Here is a 14,239-nt window from a genome sequence, read left to right as displayed (position 1 = left end):
GAGAAAATTCTCTCTGTGTACATTTCTTTTCATAATGTAGTATAACTCTGTTGCTTATTATCATAACTTAATAATTTTCTTAAAGTACCATTAATTATAAGGGGTTCGAGAGACATATCGAGCCGCCATTGCAGTGGAAAGAGAAGGGAGGTGTCCGTCCCACTTCTCTCTTCCCGCCGAAGCCGGCTTATCGAACGCGACAGCGGCCACGTGCCTGGTCTGATCGCACCCGTACATGTTCCCCTGCGAACGCAAGACTCGAGTGTGACCCGGCCTGGGGACATAGGCACGTCCTCGACGAAGGTCAACGGACTCTTCCGTGTTCTACGCTGTCGTAAGCGTGGGTGTCAGATCGTGTCGACGGCGTCCGCGAATTTACATACGTCACCGTAAACGAACGCGCACGTGGAAGCCGCGACCAACGTGAGACTCGTGCTCTCCTACTATGTTGCGCGGCGCCTCGACATCTTGCGGTCCGCGCGGATTCCTTGCCGCGCGATGACGCGCAGCAACGACCGCGTCGAAATGACGAATGCCGGACGAAATACGAGAGCAACCTAGATTAAATTCCGATCAATTTAATCGACGATTAATTCGTCGGTATAAAAACCTGCAGTATTTTCTGTTAATATATAGATAAAATTATTAACTTTTCGTTGTTTGATATATGGGAAAAAAATATTGGAATTTGGGAACGAGATGAATTTGCCAATTCTATACTAGTTGAAGTAACCGCTGATCAAGTTTAATCGGAATTTAATCACGCGTTAAGAGAGAGTGATCTTTTTTTTTTTACAATAAACTTGAATGCTGGGTAATATCCTCTATCGCATTTTCTGTTACAGTCTTTTTACATACGTTTAGACAATAAAATACAAAAACTTTAAAAACGCGCATAACTCCTATATGAAAATATAAAACACAATAATTTTCATCTAACACATATAAAGAAAGATTTTTTATCCTTCAATTTTAAATATAATATTAAATTTTTAATCCTTCTTAAGAATTTTAGTTAGAATGGTTAATTATCTATCTAAATATGTATGAGTAAGTAACTTGTATATGTATAACAACGCACGTATATATACATACGCGTATGTATATGTATATTTTTTTATTTATTATATCCAACTTACTTCTTTAAGATTTTTTTACGAGGCGTAATGTAAAGAATCATCCCAATCTCCAATCTGGAGAAGCAAGATCCTTCTTTATCTTGCTTGGTCTTTCTTGATCTGACTCTTTCCCTTCGACTTGTCCAACATAGGTGTCTTTTCTGGTAACTATGTTATCGCCGGCATAGAAAAGAGAGCTCTCACATTCATTAATATTCCAACTTTTACATCCAACAAATGTATTCATTAAGAAAGAGAAGTAAAAATTCATTAAAGAAAGTAAAATTTGTATTATAATTATTTTAATATTAGTTTTTCATTACAAGATTGCGATAAAGAATGCAATAGAGAATTATAAAATATATAATTAGAATACAAAATATAAAAAAATGTGATACAAAATTTAATACAAATTTAAATTTTAATCAAAGTATTTTATAATTTAAAATATAATTTTATAAATATTGTATGGAATTATATATCAAAATGTGTCCAAAAAATACGTAATATATATATAATTTTAAATTTTTCCTAAAAATAAATTAATTTTATTTTCTCTGAAAAAAATAAATTTAATTTAATTATTAAAATTTTCCTGAAAATAAATTTAAATTTTACATTATTCATATTTTATTTTTATGCTGATTTCTGTAATATTCTTATAATCTTAGTATTTTTAAACATTAAATTTCTTAAGACGGTCCTGATAAGTCTAACAATTCTATGCTATTTACTGGCTAAGCCAGTGGGAATCCGCAATCACCGAGATTTGGGGAAACGTGTCCTAATCGCGTGCCCTAATCGCATGCCCTAATCGCGTGCCCTAATCGCGTGCCCTAATCGCATGCCCTAATCGAATGTATCGATAGCATTCCTATATGCTATTGCACGCAGATAAAATATAAAGTACGCGAAACGTTTTTTCGTATCATCTTAAAAGTACTTTCAAATGTACCTCTCGCTATACATCTTGGTCAGTATTGGCTCCTACTTTGCGTAGCCTATATCCGCTCTTTGAGCCAATTGGACCTTTCTTGGCCATATTTTGATTTGACCTCTAACCAGAGATCAAAAAAGGAGATAAATACTCCTTTCATTACCGGCTACTTATATTACGGGCGAATAAGCACAAAGATTTTATATACGCGCTTATTCGCGTTGACAGACGCACGCATTTAGATTGAGGAAGGAGAGATATTCCTTCTTTTGCCGGTTAGATTGAGGAAGGAGAGAAATTCCTTCTTTTGCCGGCTAATTTGCATATAATTGTTGCCGGCAGATGAGCAGAAACATATCATGCTCGTTGACGATCGTTATGAGATCGTTCGTTTGATGTTGATATTAATATTACTTTACTTTATCCAAAAAAGCCAAGTTTTTAATCAAATTAGATTGACTGAAATTTTTATAGTAATATATAATTTATAATAAAATATAATTTATGACAAAATAAAATTAACTAAATTAATTAAAAAATCATTTTTATATTAATTTTTATATTTTTTAATATTTTTTAAATTATTTAAAAAATAATCTATATCATTTATCATTCATTTACAAATAATAACACGTTTAATTATTTGATCACTTGACTTTTCATCAGTTAAAGCAAAGTTTAACTACAAAGTTTAACTACAAAGAATATAGATGGATGGGCTATAAAAATTTAGGAAAAAAATCGGCGTGCAATTGTAAGATTAAGTGACAATATATAATTTAAAAAAATAGAGTTTCTTTATTCAATAAAGTATATAAAATCTATAATTTAAAAAATACTTTTTTTATCCTTTTTAATTTATACTTTATAATTTATAATTTCCTTTTGCAATAGATGCAATGTCATATTGAAAGAATTTATTAAAAGTTATTTAATCTAATCTATTTTTTATAACTCATCCATTTTGAGGCAACGAACCTATCTACAATCTACAAATCTACAAATCTACAATCTACAATTTCTACAAATCTATAATCTCAAAATTATTAAATAAAAATTTATGACTCATCGGCACCGATGAATAACAGCGGAGTTGTTGATATCGAAGCTACGTTGTCTGTAACATACAAATACAAAATTCAAATTATAGCAATGCAATAAATAATTAATTAATTTCAAGAAATTATTATTATTATAGCTGTCAAATTTTATATACGATGCATACAATAATAAGCAGATATTTATACATATATATATATGGAATAATTTTGTACATTTAAAAAAAACAACTTTTTAAATAGAATCTTTAATAGGACTAAAACACAAAGCAAGCGCGCACTACGTGCGAGCAAATGTATCTTATAGGTATTAAAAATAAATGTAATTTAAAAAAAATAATATAAAATATGTCTATTTTATCTATTTTTGTCAACAACTGTTCACCCTCGTGATGACAGCCGCTGAATGGTACGAATATAACCACAAAACGAGACAACATTATTAGACAACATTATCAATCACGGAGATAATTAATTTTTTTATAATTTTATTGTCGTCCTTTACATGTTATATGTTATATGTCACGAGTTTCTTAAATATTTTATATAATTGAATTAAGAACTATTTTATTAATATTTTCTTATATATTTAAACACGATCGATTATTTATTAAAGTTTTAATCAGCGCAGTAACGTCATATGTGCAACGCAATTATGTGTCCATTCTGCATGTAAACAAACATGGTCATTGTACACATTGCACACGATCGAGTTGGACACAAAGTTAAACACATGACAGAGTTGGACACACGATAGAGTTGGACTGATTAAAAAACTCTTTAAAAAATAAAGAGCGTGTTAAAAATAATTAGAAAACATTAATAAAATAGTCTCCCGTTCGATAATAAAGAATATTAAAAAAGACGTATCATAACTTAACGTTATAGTGCTAAATGACGATCTTAAAATTTGAAAAAAATTAATCATCGCCGCTAATGATTAAAACATAAAACGTGAAACAAAATAAAAGAACGTTTTTAAAAATATTCAAATACATTAATAAAATAGTTTTTTGAGGGATAATAAAAAATATTTTAAAAACACGTTTCATAACTAAGGTATAGGCCTTGACCCTAAGATTGGGAAAAAACTAATTATCGCCGTTAATGATTAAAACATTAAAAAATGAATGAACGTGTTTGAAAGTGTAGAAAAACATAAATAGATGGTCCTCCGAAATAATAAAAATTACTAAAAAAAACACGTGATATTACGTAAGGATATATTACTCGACACTAAAATTTAAAAAAATTAATTATCGCCTTTTATGATTAAAATATACAAATAACGATACTCACCCTAGGGTTGCTCCGCTGGTGCCCGATGTCTCCTCATCCTCTCAGGTTGTAAGAATCGACAGCTGAAGTTCTGTAACATACAAATGGAATCCAAATTGTAGCAGCACCAAAAATATTTAATTATTATTACAAAAAATTGTTATTTTACATATTGCTGTTTATATTTGATGCGTACGTTTTAATGAGTGGATAAATAATGGTATACACTGAGAGAATTTTCTCTTAGAATTTACCCTGAAAATCATGGTCATCGTGGAACAATATGGTATGGAAAGAATTTTATGAGAATTTCTCTGATTAATATTTATCATAATAAAAATAATAATATCTGTCACAATAAAATATAAAACATGTTTGATTAATTTTACTAAACTGCATAGTTATATTAATCAAACATATTTTATATTTTATTGTAATAGATATTTTTATTTTTATTGTAATAAATATTAATCAAAGAAATTCTCATAAAATTCTTTCCATACCATATCCACGGTTACCATGATTTTTAGGATAAATTCTAAGAGAAAATTCTCTCTGTGTCTAATTATTTTTTTAAATAAAAACTTTTACAGAACTTGTAAGAAAAGTTAATTAAAGAGTTGTTTCTTTAACTCTTCCTTGTTTAAATAATTTAAATAAACAATCAAATTAATACGTGATTTATATAACAATTAATATACAAAATAATAAATATTTACCCTAGAATTGCTCTGCCGATACCTCTCCTAGGCCTCCTTCTCCTCTCAGGTTGACAAGATTGTCAAAGTTTGTTAACTAACACGCGCGACATTTTTAACGGCACTCCCGCACTTCTACGCGCGATACTTTTAACGGCACTCCCGAATTTTATGATTGAAGCCCGTTTTACGCGAGAATCACACTTGGAATTAATAAATAATAACGTACGAGCATATGTCTCATTGTCAGTCGCGAAGAGCCTAAATTCAAAACCACGAAAACGTTGCATAATATATTGTATATTTCACCTCTCGCGCTACTGTGGAATAGATACATAGGAAACAGTAAGATTAATTATCTACAAGGCAAATAATTTTCATCTAGCAAATATAAAGAAAAATTTTTTTATCCTTCAATTTTAAATATAATATTAAATTTTTTAATTCTTAAAAATTTTAATTGGAATGATTAATTATCCATCTAAATTTGTATGAATAAGTAACTTGTATGCATAACGCGCGTATGTATGTCATATATGCGTATATATTTATTTATTCATTATATTATTTCTTTAAAATTATAAATAAGGCAAATGTAAAGAACTATCATCTCAATCCCTAACCTGGAGAAGCAAGATATCTTTCTTAGTCTGACTTATTAAGAGTTATTTAACCTAATCTGTTTTTTATAATTCATCCATTTTGTGGCAATATGAATCTATCTACAATCTACATATCTACTATCTACAATCTACATATCTACTATCTACAATTTCTACGAATTCGTTACCTCAAAATTAATAAAAATTTATCACTCACCGGCACCGGAACAACAGCGGAGTTGTTGATATCGAAGCTACGTTGTCTGTAACATACAAATATAAATTCAAATTATAGCAATGCAATAAATAATTAATTTCAAGAAATTATTATTATACCTGTTGAATTTTATATCCGGTACATACAATAATAAACAAATGTTTTATATATATACATATATATATAGAATAATTTCATAAAAAAACAACTTTTTAAGTAAAAACTTTAATAGGAGCAGCAAATGTTCTATCTTATATTAAAAATAATGGAATTAAAAAAAAATAATACAAAATATGTCTATTTCTGTCAACAACTGTTCACCCTCGCGACAGCCACTGAATTACGAATAATGTAACGCACAACGCGAAACGAGACAACATTATTATAATAAACAACATTATCAATAACAGAGATAATTAATTTTTTATAATTTTATTATCGCCCTTTACGTTATGTTATGTCACGAGTTTCTTAAATATTTTATATACTCGAATAAAGAACTGCTATTTTATTAATATTTTCTTATATATTTAAACAGAATCTATTATTTATTACAGCTTTATTCGGCGCAATAACATATGCAACGCAATTATGTGTCCATTGTGTATGTAAACAAACATGGTCATGTGTACACATTGCACACACAACCAAGTTGGACACACGACAAAGTTGGACACACGATAGAGTTGAACACTGATTAAAACTTAAAAAAATGAAAGAGCGCGTTCAAAAATATGCGAGATCATTAATGAAATAGTCCTCCGCTCGATACAAAAAAATATTGAAAAAACACGTGACATAACATAAGGTATAGGACTCGACTCTAAGATTAGAAAATAACTAATTATCACCGCTAATGATTAAAATATAAAAAATGAAAGAAATGTGTTTCAAAATAAAAAGAAATACATTAATGAAATGTATATCTCTGTTCAATAATAAAAAATATTGAAAAATCGACTCGACCCTAAGATTAGGAAAAAACTAATTATGGCCGTTAATGACTAAAAAGAATGAAAAAGCGTATTTGAAATATGAGAAAATATTAATAGAATAATCTTTCGAAACATAATAAAAATTACTAAAAAAAAAACACGTGACATTACGTAAGGATATATACTCGACGTTGAAATAAAGAAAAAATTAATGATCGCCTTTTATGATTAAAATAAACAAATAACGATACTCACCCTAGGGTTGCTCCGCTGGTGCCCGATGTCTCCTCATCCTCTCAGGTTGTAAGAGTCGACAGCTGAAGATAAATGAAAATCTGTAACATATAAATGAAATTCAAATTGTAACAACGCCAAAAAAATTTAATTATTACAAAAAATGTTATTTTACATATTGGTGTTTATATTCGATGCGTACATTTTTTTTAATGAGCGAATAAATAATAGTATAATTATTTTTTTTAATAAAGAAACATTTACAGGATTTGTAAGAAAAATTAATTAAAAAAGTTTGTTTCTCTAATTCTTTTTTGTTTAGATAATTTAAATATACAATCGAATTAATGCGCGATTTATATAACAATTAATATACAAAATAATATATATTTTACTCTGATTATATTACTTGCGATTATAAATAATCGCGCTTTGACAAAAATTTAGTTTTATATCAATTATCAATTATAGTTTAATAAATTTTTAATTAAATGTAATAATCATAGCGCATTATGTTTCGATATACTAATACTAGTCGTGATATCGCGTTTTGAAAAAAAATTCGACAACAGCTATATGAAGCGTTTTGCTTTGCATTACGATTTTACTGCTTTACTCGAATGTCGACGCTTGAATGACAACAATAGCTCGCTATTGTTGACAATACCAAGACCGAATACCATGTTATAATGCGTTACCGAAATATTTTACATACTATGCTATGTATTATATATGTATTTATACATTACACATACGTAAAATTATACAAAAATATATATAAAATTATACACAAATTTCAATATATAGATTAATTATTTATTAAATGATTGATGTATCACGGAGCCTATTATTATTTGTATTACTCAAGTCTGCCTCCTAAGATTCGATCTTTTTATTGCGCTTTCAAATCTAAATTATATTTATTTAGATTATCAAAAAATCGAACGATAAAGCATCGGACAAAATATATTTGTCTTTAAGTATTGTCGAAATAGTTTACGCACTATGGCATGTATTGTACATATATATATGTATATATATATATATATACACACACACACACGTGGTATACAAAATTATTTAAAAAATTCAATGTATAAATTAATTATTTATTAAGCAACCATAAAATTATGAAACATTTTTATTATTGGTACAAATTATTAAAATTCTTTTAAAATGAAACTATGTAATCGAAAATATAAGATAATAAAAAATATTGAAAAAACACGTAAATAACATAACGTTATACTGTCTATCTGGGGACTATAAAATGAAAATTTTAATTATCGCTGCTAATGATTAAAACTCTTTAAAAAATAAATATAATTCATCCGATAACTTGGTTTTATTTGGCTTTAATTTTGTATCTCACGTATATATATATATGTATACAGGGTGATTTATATAATGTGACCGATTAAATTATTAGCGAAATTTTAAGACATATGAAAAAATAGTTTATACCGACATAGTCAGTACAAAGAGGACATCATATAGTAAAAACGATTATTTTATGAGTGGAGGCATTGAAGACATTTCAAAGGCAACTTTATTTTTTTTAATGGAATGCTATATTTTTTATTTTATAGGATGATAGGTTTTTTAAATACAAGTTTATTGATATATGGCCTTGATTGACCTTGAATATTTTTATATAATATATCATTGAACTTGTATTTAAAAAACCTATCAATCTATAAAATAAAAAATACAATATCATTCTATTTAAAAAAATGAAGTTGACTTTGAAATGTCCTCAATGCCTCATAAAATAATAGTTTTTAAGTACTATATGATGTCCCCCTTTGTACTGAATATGTCGGTATAACCTATTTTTTCATATGTCTTCAAATTTTGCTAATAATTTTATCGGTCACTTTATATTAATCACCCTGTATATATGTAGATATATGTCATAGTGCGTCATAAATTACGACAATATTTAAAGACAAATATATTTTGTCCTATGCTTTATTGTTCGATTTTTTGACAATTAAAGCAAAGTTTTATAAAAACATTTTTTAATTTTGTGGACATAGACGGATGTGCTATAAAATTGAATAAAATCGGTGTGTTAAAAAAAATAAATTATTATTATACAATTAATTCAATCACTAGGGCGTTTCTTATTAAATAAATTACAGAAAATTTAGATATATTAAATGAAAATAAGCTTCTTGCAATAGATATATATTAACAAAAATTATTAAAGGTTATTCCACTTAATTTTTTAATCGATCTAATTTTAATGTTATTAAAATTTATTCTAATTTGTTTTAGCTCATCCATTTGTTCTAACCCATCCTATTCATTTTAAGGCAACACATTTTTTTCTATCTAAATAGAAAAAATTTTATGATATGCAATACATCGAAAATACATTCTCTTTTACAATATTCATTGTAAAAGTGGAATATAACGATATTAAGATATTGATTACTATAAAATGTAATTGTAAATGTAATTATATTTGAGTGAGGGAATGTAAAAGATTATATAATTATAACGATATGTTAAGTGACATAATGTATAATGTATAATCTTAATAATCCTTATTTTCGAAAATACATGTATTATGTCGTCGTGTGTAACATTTATGCTTTATTTTATATGTTTTCTTTATCTTAAATTAATGCAATATTTAATATAGAATATGCATTTTTTATGATATTTTTAAATTAATAATATAAAAAGAGAAAAATACAGTAAAATCTAGTAGAACATTTATATATTTTTGTGAAAAATAGAACAAAAACTACACACTTATAAAACTGAATCATTGTTTATCTAATTAATTATCGATGTAATGGAGTATAACAGGAATGTCATAGTAAATATATTGAAAAACAAGATATCTGGAAAATGTTACATTTCCAGAAATTTTGCCAAAAAAGAAAATAAATAATAATTAAGGTAGTATTGATAAGAATTAGCTTAATGTAGCATACGTCTGTTTTGTTCTAGTTTTATAGTTTTTATAGTTTTTATAGTTTTTGTAAAGATTCTAACTATGCTATTATGTAGGAATTTGAATATTATGTAGAAATTAGAATATTATGTAGAAATTTGAATATTTATTAAATAAATATATCAATTGTCGTAAATATTTAATTATTCCTATATATTACTGTTTGTCTTTTTCTGTCAGAGAAAGAAAGATTATATTATATTATTAATATTTGTTATAAAAAATATTTTTTGTTATGTGTGTGTTTTATTATTTACTAGATTTTGCGTTTAGTATTTATTAGATTATTCTATTTAATTTATTCAGTCAAAATATCATAAATTTAATCTCAATTATTTAATTTATAAAAAAATTTAATACTGATATATATTATAAAAATTAACATGATTTACATGAATAAAAAAATATTAAAGCTCTTAAAAAATGAAGAAATATGTGTTATAAAATGTAAGAAAATGTGTTATAAAATAGTCTTCCGGTTCAAAAATAAAAAATCTTAAAAAATGCATGCCCAACATATCATTGCATTCTCTACCGAGCGTATACGTAAAATTATGAAAAAAGTTATTAACATTTTCTAATGACTAAAACTTATTTGAAAGTACAAGAATATGTTATAAAATGTAGGAAAATTTTAATAAAATAGTCCTATGTTTAAAAAATAAAAATTTTAAAAAACATTAACTATGATGATACATAATCTACTGAAAGTACGTCTAATTACGAAAAAATTAATTATTGTTTCTAAAGATTAAAACTCTTTAAAGAATAAATATCTGTATAATATAATAAATATAATAATAATAAATAAAAATGTAGGAAAAATCTGATATAATTTTTAAAAAAATAAAAAATAAAATATATAATTCTTTAAAAAATCTTAAAAATGTACAACATATTATTATATCATCTATCAGGTGTCCGTAAAATTGTAACAAAATTAATGAATACTTTTAATGACTAAAACTGTTTCGAAAATGAAAGAATATGTTTAAAAATGTAGAAAAATTTTAATAGAATAGTTTTACGTTTAAAAAATAAAAGATCTTAAAAAAACGTGTTAACTAACTTTCATTATATAATCTACCAAAAGTGCGTCAAATTAAGAAATAATAAATTATTATTCCTAAAAATTAAAAATCTTTTAAAAAATGAAATAGAATGTGTTTAAAAATATAAGAAAGGAATAAAGGAAAAAGAAAAGAACGAAAGAAATAATAGAATTTATGCTATTTATATTCTTATTTTACTTATTAAAATAAGAAAAGAAAGAAAGAGAGAGAGAGAGAGAGAGAGAGAGAGAGAGAGAGAGAGAGAGAGAGAGAGAGAGAGAGAGAGAGAGAGAGAGAATTGAAAATATTTAATCAGATGCGATAAAGATGCGTTTTAAAACATGAAACTTTCCGGTACATTCAAACTTTAATTTTCTCTCTTACATTTTTTAATTAATCTAAAATGCATTATAATTTTTCAAACAATTTAATACAACACTAATTATATTTTGATTTATATTGTAATTAATAAATAGATAATAAATACTCACTCTAGGATTACTTCATCGATGCCTTTCCTAGGACCTCCTCCCTTCTCAGTATGTTGATGTCATTAAGTATGTTGATCTGTAAGACAAATTAAATATAAATTATAGCAGCTTAATATATAATATAGCTTAAATATTTCAGAATTAATAGAAATAATATAGCTTAAATATTTTAGAATAGAATTAATATTCAGAATTAATATTTAGAGTTAATATTCAAAGTTAATATTTCAGAAAATTATTATTGTACGCATTGAATTTTATATTTGATGCATACAATAATAAAATAGATACATAATTAATTTTATAAAATTTTGAAAAAATTATTTTATTTTTTAATCAAAACCTTTACAAAATTTTTATGTAAAAATATTTTGTTCAAAATCTCTTTTATTTAAATCATTTAAATAAACAAACTGAATTATTACGCGTAGTAAAATTATTCTTTTATTGTATTTGCACAACCTGGTAAAAAATTTTGTATACAAATCTATATATGAAATATGTCCATATATATATATATAATTAGTTATAATTATATATAATTAGATAATTATATATTTTTCTTTAAGTATGTTTAAATTTGCAATTTAACTATATGGACTTCTCATGATTGATCTTATGATAAATTTGTCAATTCGTTATCAGTTGACTGAAAGGGAGTTATTAGTAATTATTTTATAATTAATTGCAAAGTAATACAATATATAATACACTAGAGCACAGGAGAAGAAATGTACTATAACAAAAAAATCATATACGCATGTTAGTAAGTAATATTTGGACACAAGATAAGTAGCGTTCATCAAGAATTGTTTGTATTTTACATTATTTTTATCAGACAAAATGACTTAAAATTAATAAAGTGGTAAAGTAAATAAATATTTCATTAATTTAAAGCTGCACTTGTTTGCTTTATTTATGGTACTTATCCTTGCATGCCATCGACATACCTCTATCTTGATATTACATACAATGTATAATATCAAGATATAAAGTATGTCAATGGCAAAGGATAAGTATCAGAAAGAAAAAGCAAACAAGTACAGATTAATAAATTGCCACTTCATTAATTTTAAGTCACTTTGTCTTATAAAAATAACGTAATATACAAACAATTCTTGATAAACTATTAACCTTGTATCTATAAGTGTATCACGTATACTTAACATATAATATGATTTTTGTTATAGTACATTTCTTTCCCTGTGTTCTAATATATTATGCATGTATTGTATTATTTTGCTATTAATTATAAAATAATTACTAATAACTCCCTTTCAGTCAACTGACGAATAGATTGACAAATATGTCATTAAGATCAATCATGTCATGAAAAGTCTATATATAGTTATATAAATTGCAAATTTAAACATATTTAAAGAAAAATATATATAATTATATCTCATTATATATGAATTAATTATATATGGACATATATCATATATAAAAAAAACTTTTACCGGAAATAATAATAAATAAATAATAAAGTATTTATTAATATATATATACCTCATATATTAACTCCTGTCGTCACTTGTCGCCCTGGACCTTCTCCTCCTCTCTTATTCTTTCACTCTTGCTATTTCTTGGTGGCACTCACTAACGAAAACAATTACAATTAAAAACAATTAATGATGATTACGCGCGCTCGTATTAATCACACTCTTCTTCGGACTTTAATATGACTCCCGACGCGACACTTGGCGGGAAAATAACGCAGGAAAAGCGCGCCAAACGCGATACGCGCGGTCCCTTGCGACGTCTCTAGAAACTAATGCGCATGTACGCCAACACAGATTAACAACAAATCATCGATGTGTATTTATACGCTACGCGGTCGAAATTTACTAAAATATGACTTCAGCATATGACAATAAATGGATTATTATAAATCGCGTCTCAAAAATTAATGTGACGCCGCGCTGTTAATGTACAAAGTATTTTTGCTCAATTGTCGCGCGAATGCTACATATATATATATAACAATACATACGGCGTCTCTATCTACCTGTTGAGTGTCGCGCGAATGATAACAATATAATGAACGCGCGTAAACAATAATGATATGCCGTACGATGTCATATTTACATAGATGCTACGTAGTCACAAATTATAATGAATAATATCAATTATGGCTTACCTCTCCCCTCTCACCTAAATGCGTCGCGACTTCTCACTGGCTCCGTCTCCGTCTCTCATTATCGATATGAGGTTGTCGGCGCGACAACTTCACGTTGATATGGCGCCGGTCGTATTAATTTATTGACCTAACGAACAATTCGAAAATATACAAATTAAATATATAATATCGTATGCACAATATACATTTCGAACGCGTAAATTCGATGAATATTACTATCAATAAATAATGTTCCGATATACATTTTTTATGATTTATAATTCTATTTTTTATCAATATATTTTCGCATCCGATATCTACTTCATCACATGCGAAATATAAATTATTATTACCTCGCACTTAAGAGTTATTTAATCGTACGAATTCATATAATTATGTGCTAAAATGATACTCACTATTAATCACTCATCAGAGAGAACGATTGTGTAATACACTTTTAATAACTGCTTCTCGAAAATTAATTAAAATATACGGAGCTCGTCGCGTCGCTGCCTACCTGTTCGAGTGTTGC

At 26.6% G+C, this 14,239-nt stretch overlaps 2 protein-coding genes and 1 long non-coding RNA gene across 3 annotated transcripts in view; 1 reads left to right on the top strand and 2 right to left on the bottom strand.

Moving 5' to 3' along the window:
- The window catches only part of LOC145932994 (uncharacterized), a 69,865-nt gene extending 68,520 nt beyond the window's left edge, over positions 1-1,345 (bottom strand). Inside the window, exon 1 of the mRNA XM_083032280.1 lies at positions 1,140-1,345. The gene's annotated coding sequence lies outside the window, so the exon portion shown is untranslated. The remainder of the gene's footprint in view (positions 1-1,139) is intronic.
- Positions 1-14,239, top strand: part of Rpl29 (ribosomal protein L29) — a 215,893-nt gene that overhangs the window by 200,244 nt on the left and 1,410 nt on the right. The gene's annotated exons all lie outside the window — the stretch shown is intronic.
- LOC145939698 (uncharacterized) lies at positions 2,992-14,238 on the bottom strand. Its single transcript, XR_014425879.1, has 8 exons — positions 14,124-14,238; positions 13,729-13,855; positions 13,098-13,187; positions 11,589-11,664; positions 7,099-7,178; positions 5,111-5,954; positions 4,413-4,482; positions 2,992-3,172 (listed from the first exon to the last, which is right to left on the bottom strand). It is a non-coding gene; the product is annotated as an uncharacterized LOC145939698 (long non-coding RNA).

The sequence above is a fragment of the Prenolepis imparis genome, unplaced genomic scaffold (assembly GCF_030444845.1).
Source record: "Prenolepis imparis isolate NDT839.2.m4 unplaced genomic scaffold, iyPreImpa1.0 SCAF_1, whole genome shotgun sequence".
In the NCBI taxonomy this organism is placed as follows: domain Eukaryota; kingdom Metazoa; phylum Arthropoda; class Insecta; order Hymenoptera; family Formicidae; genus Prenolepis; species Prenolepis imparis.
Note: the sequence above shows the minus strand (reverse complement) of the source record. Positions and strands in the feature narration are given on the sequence as shown.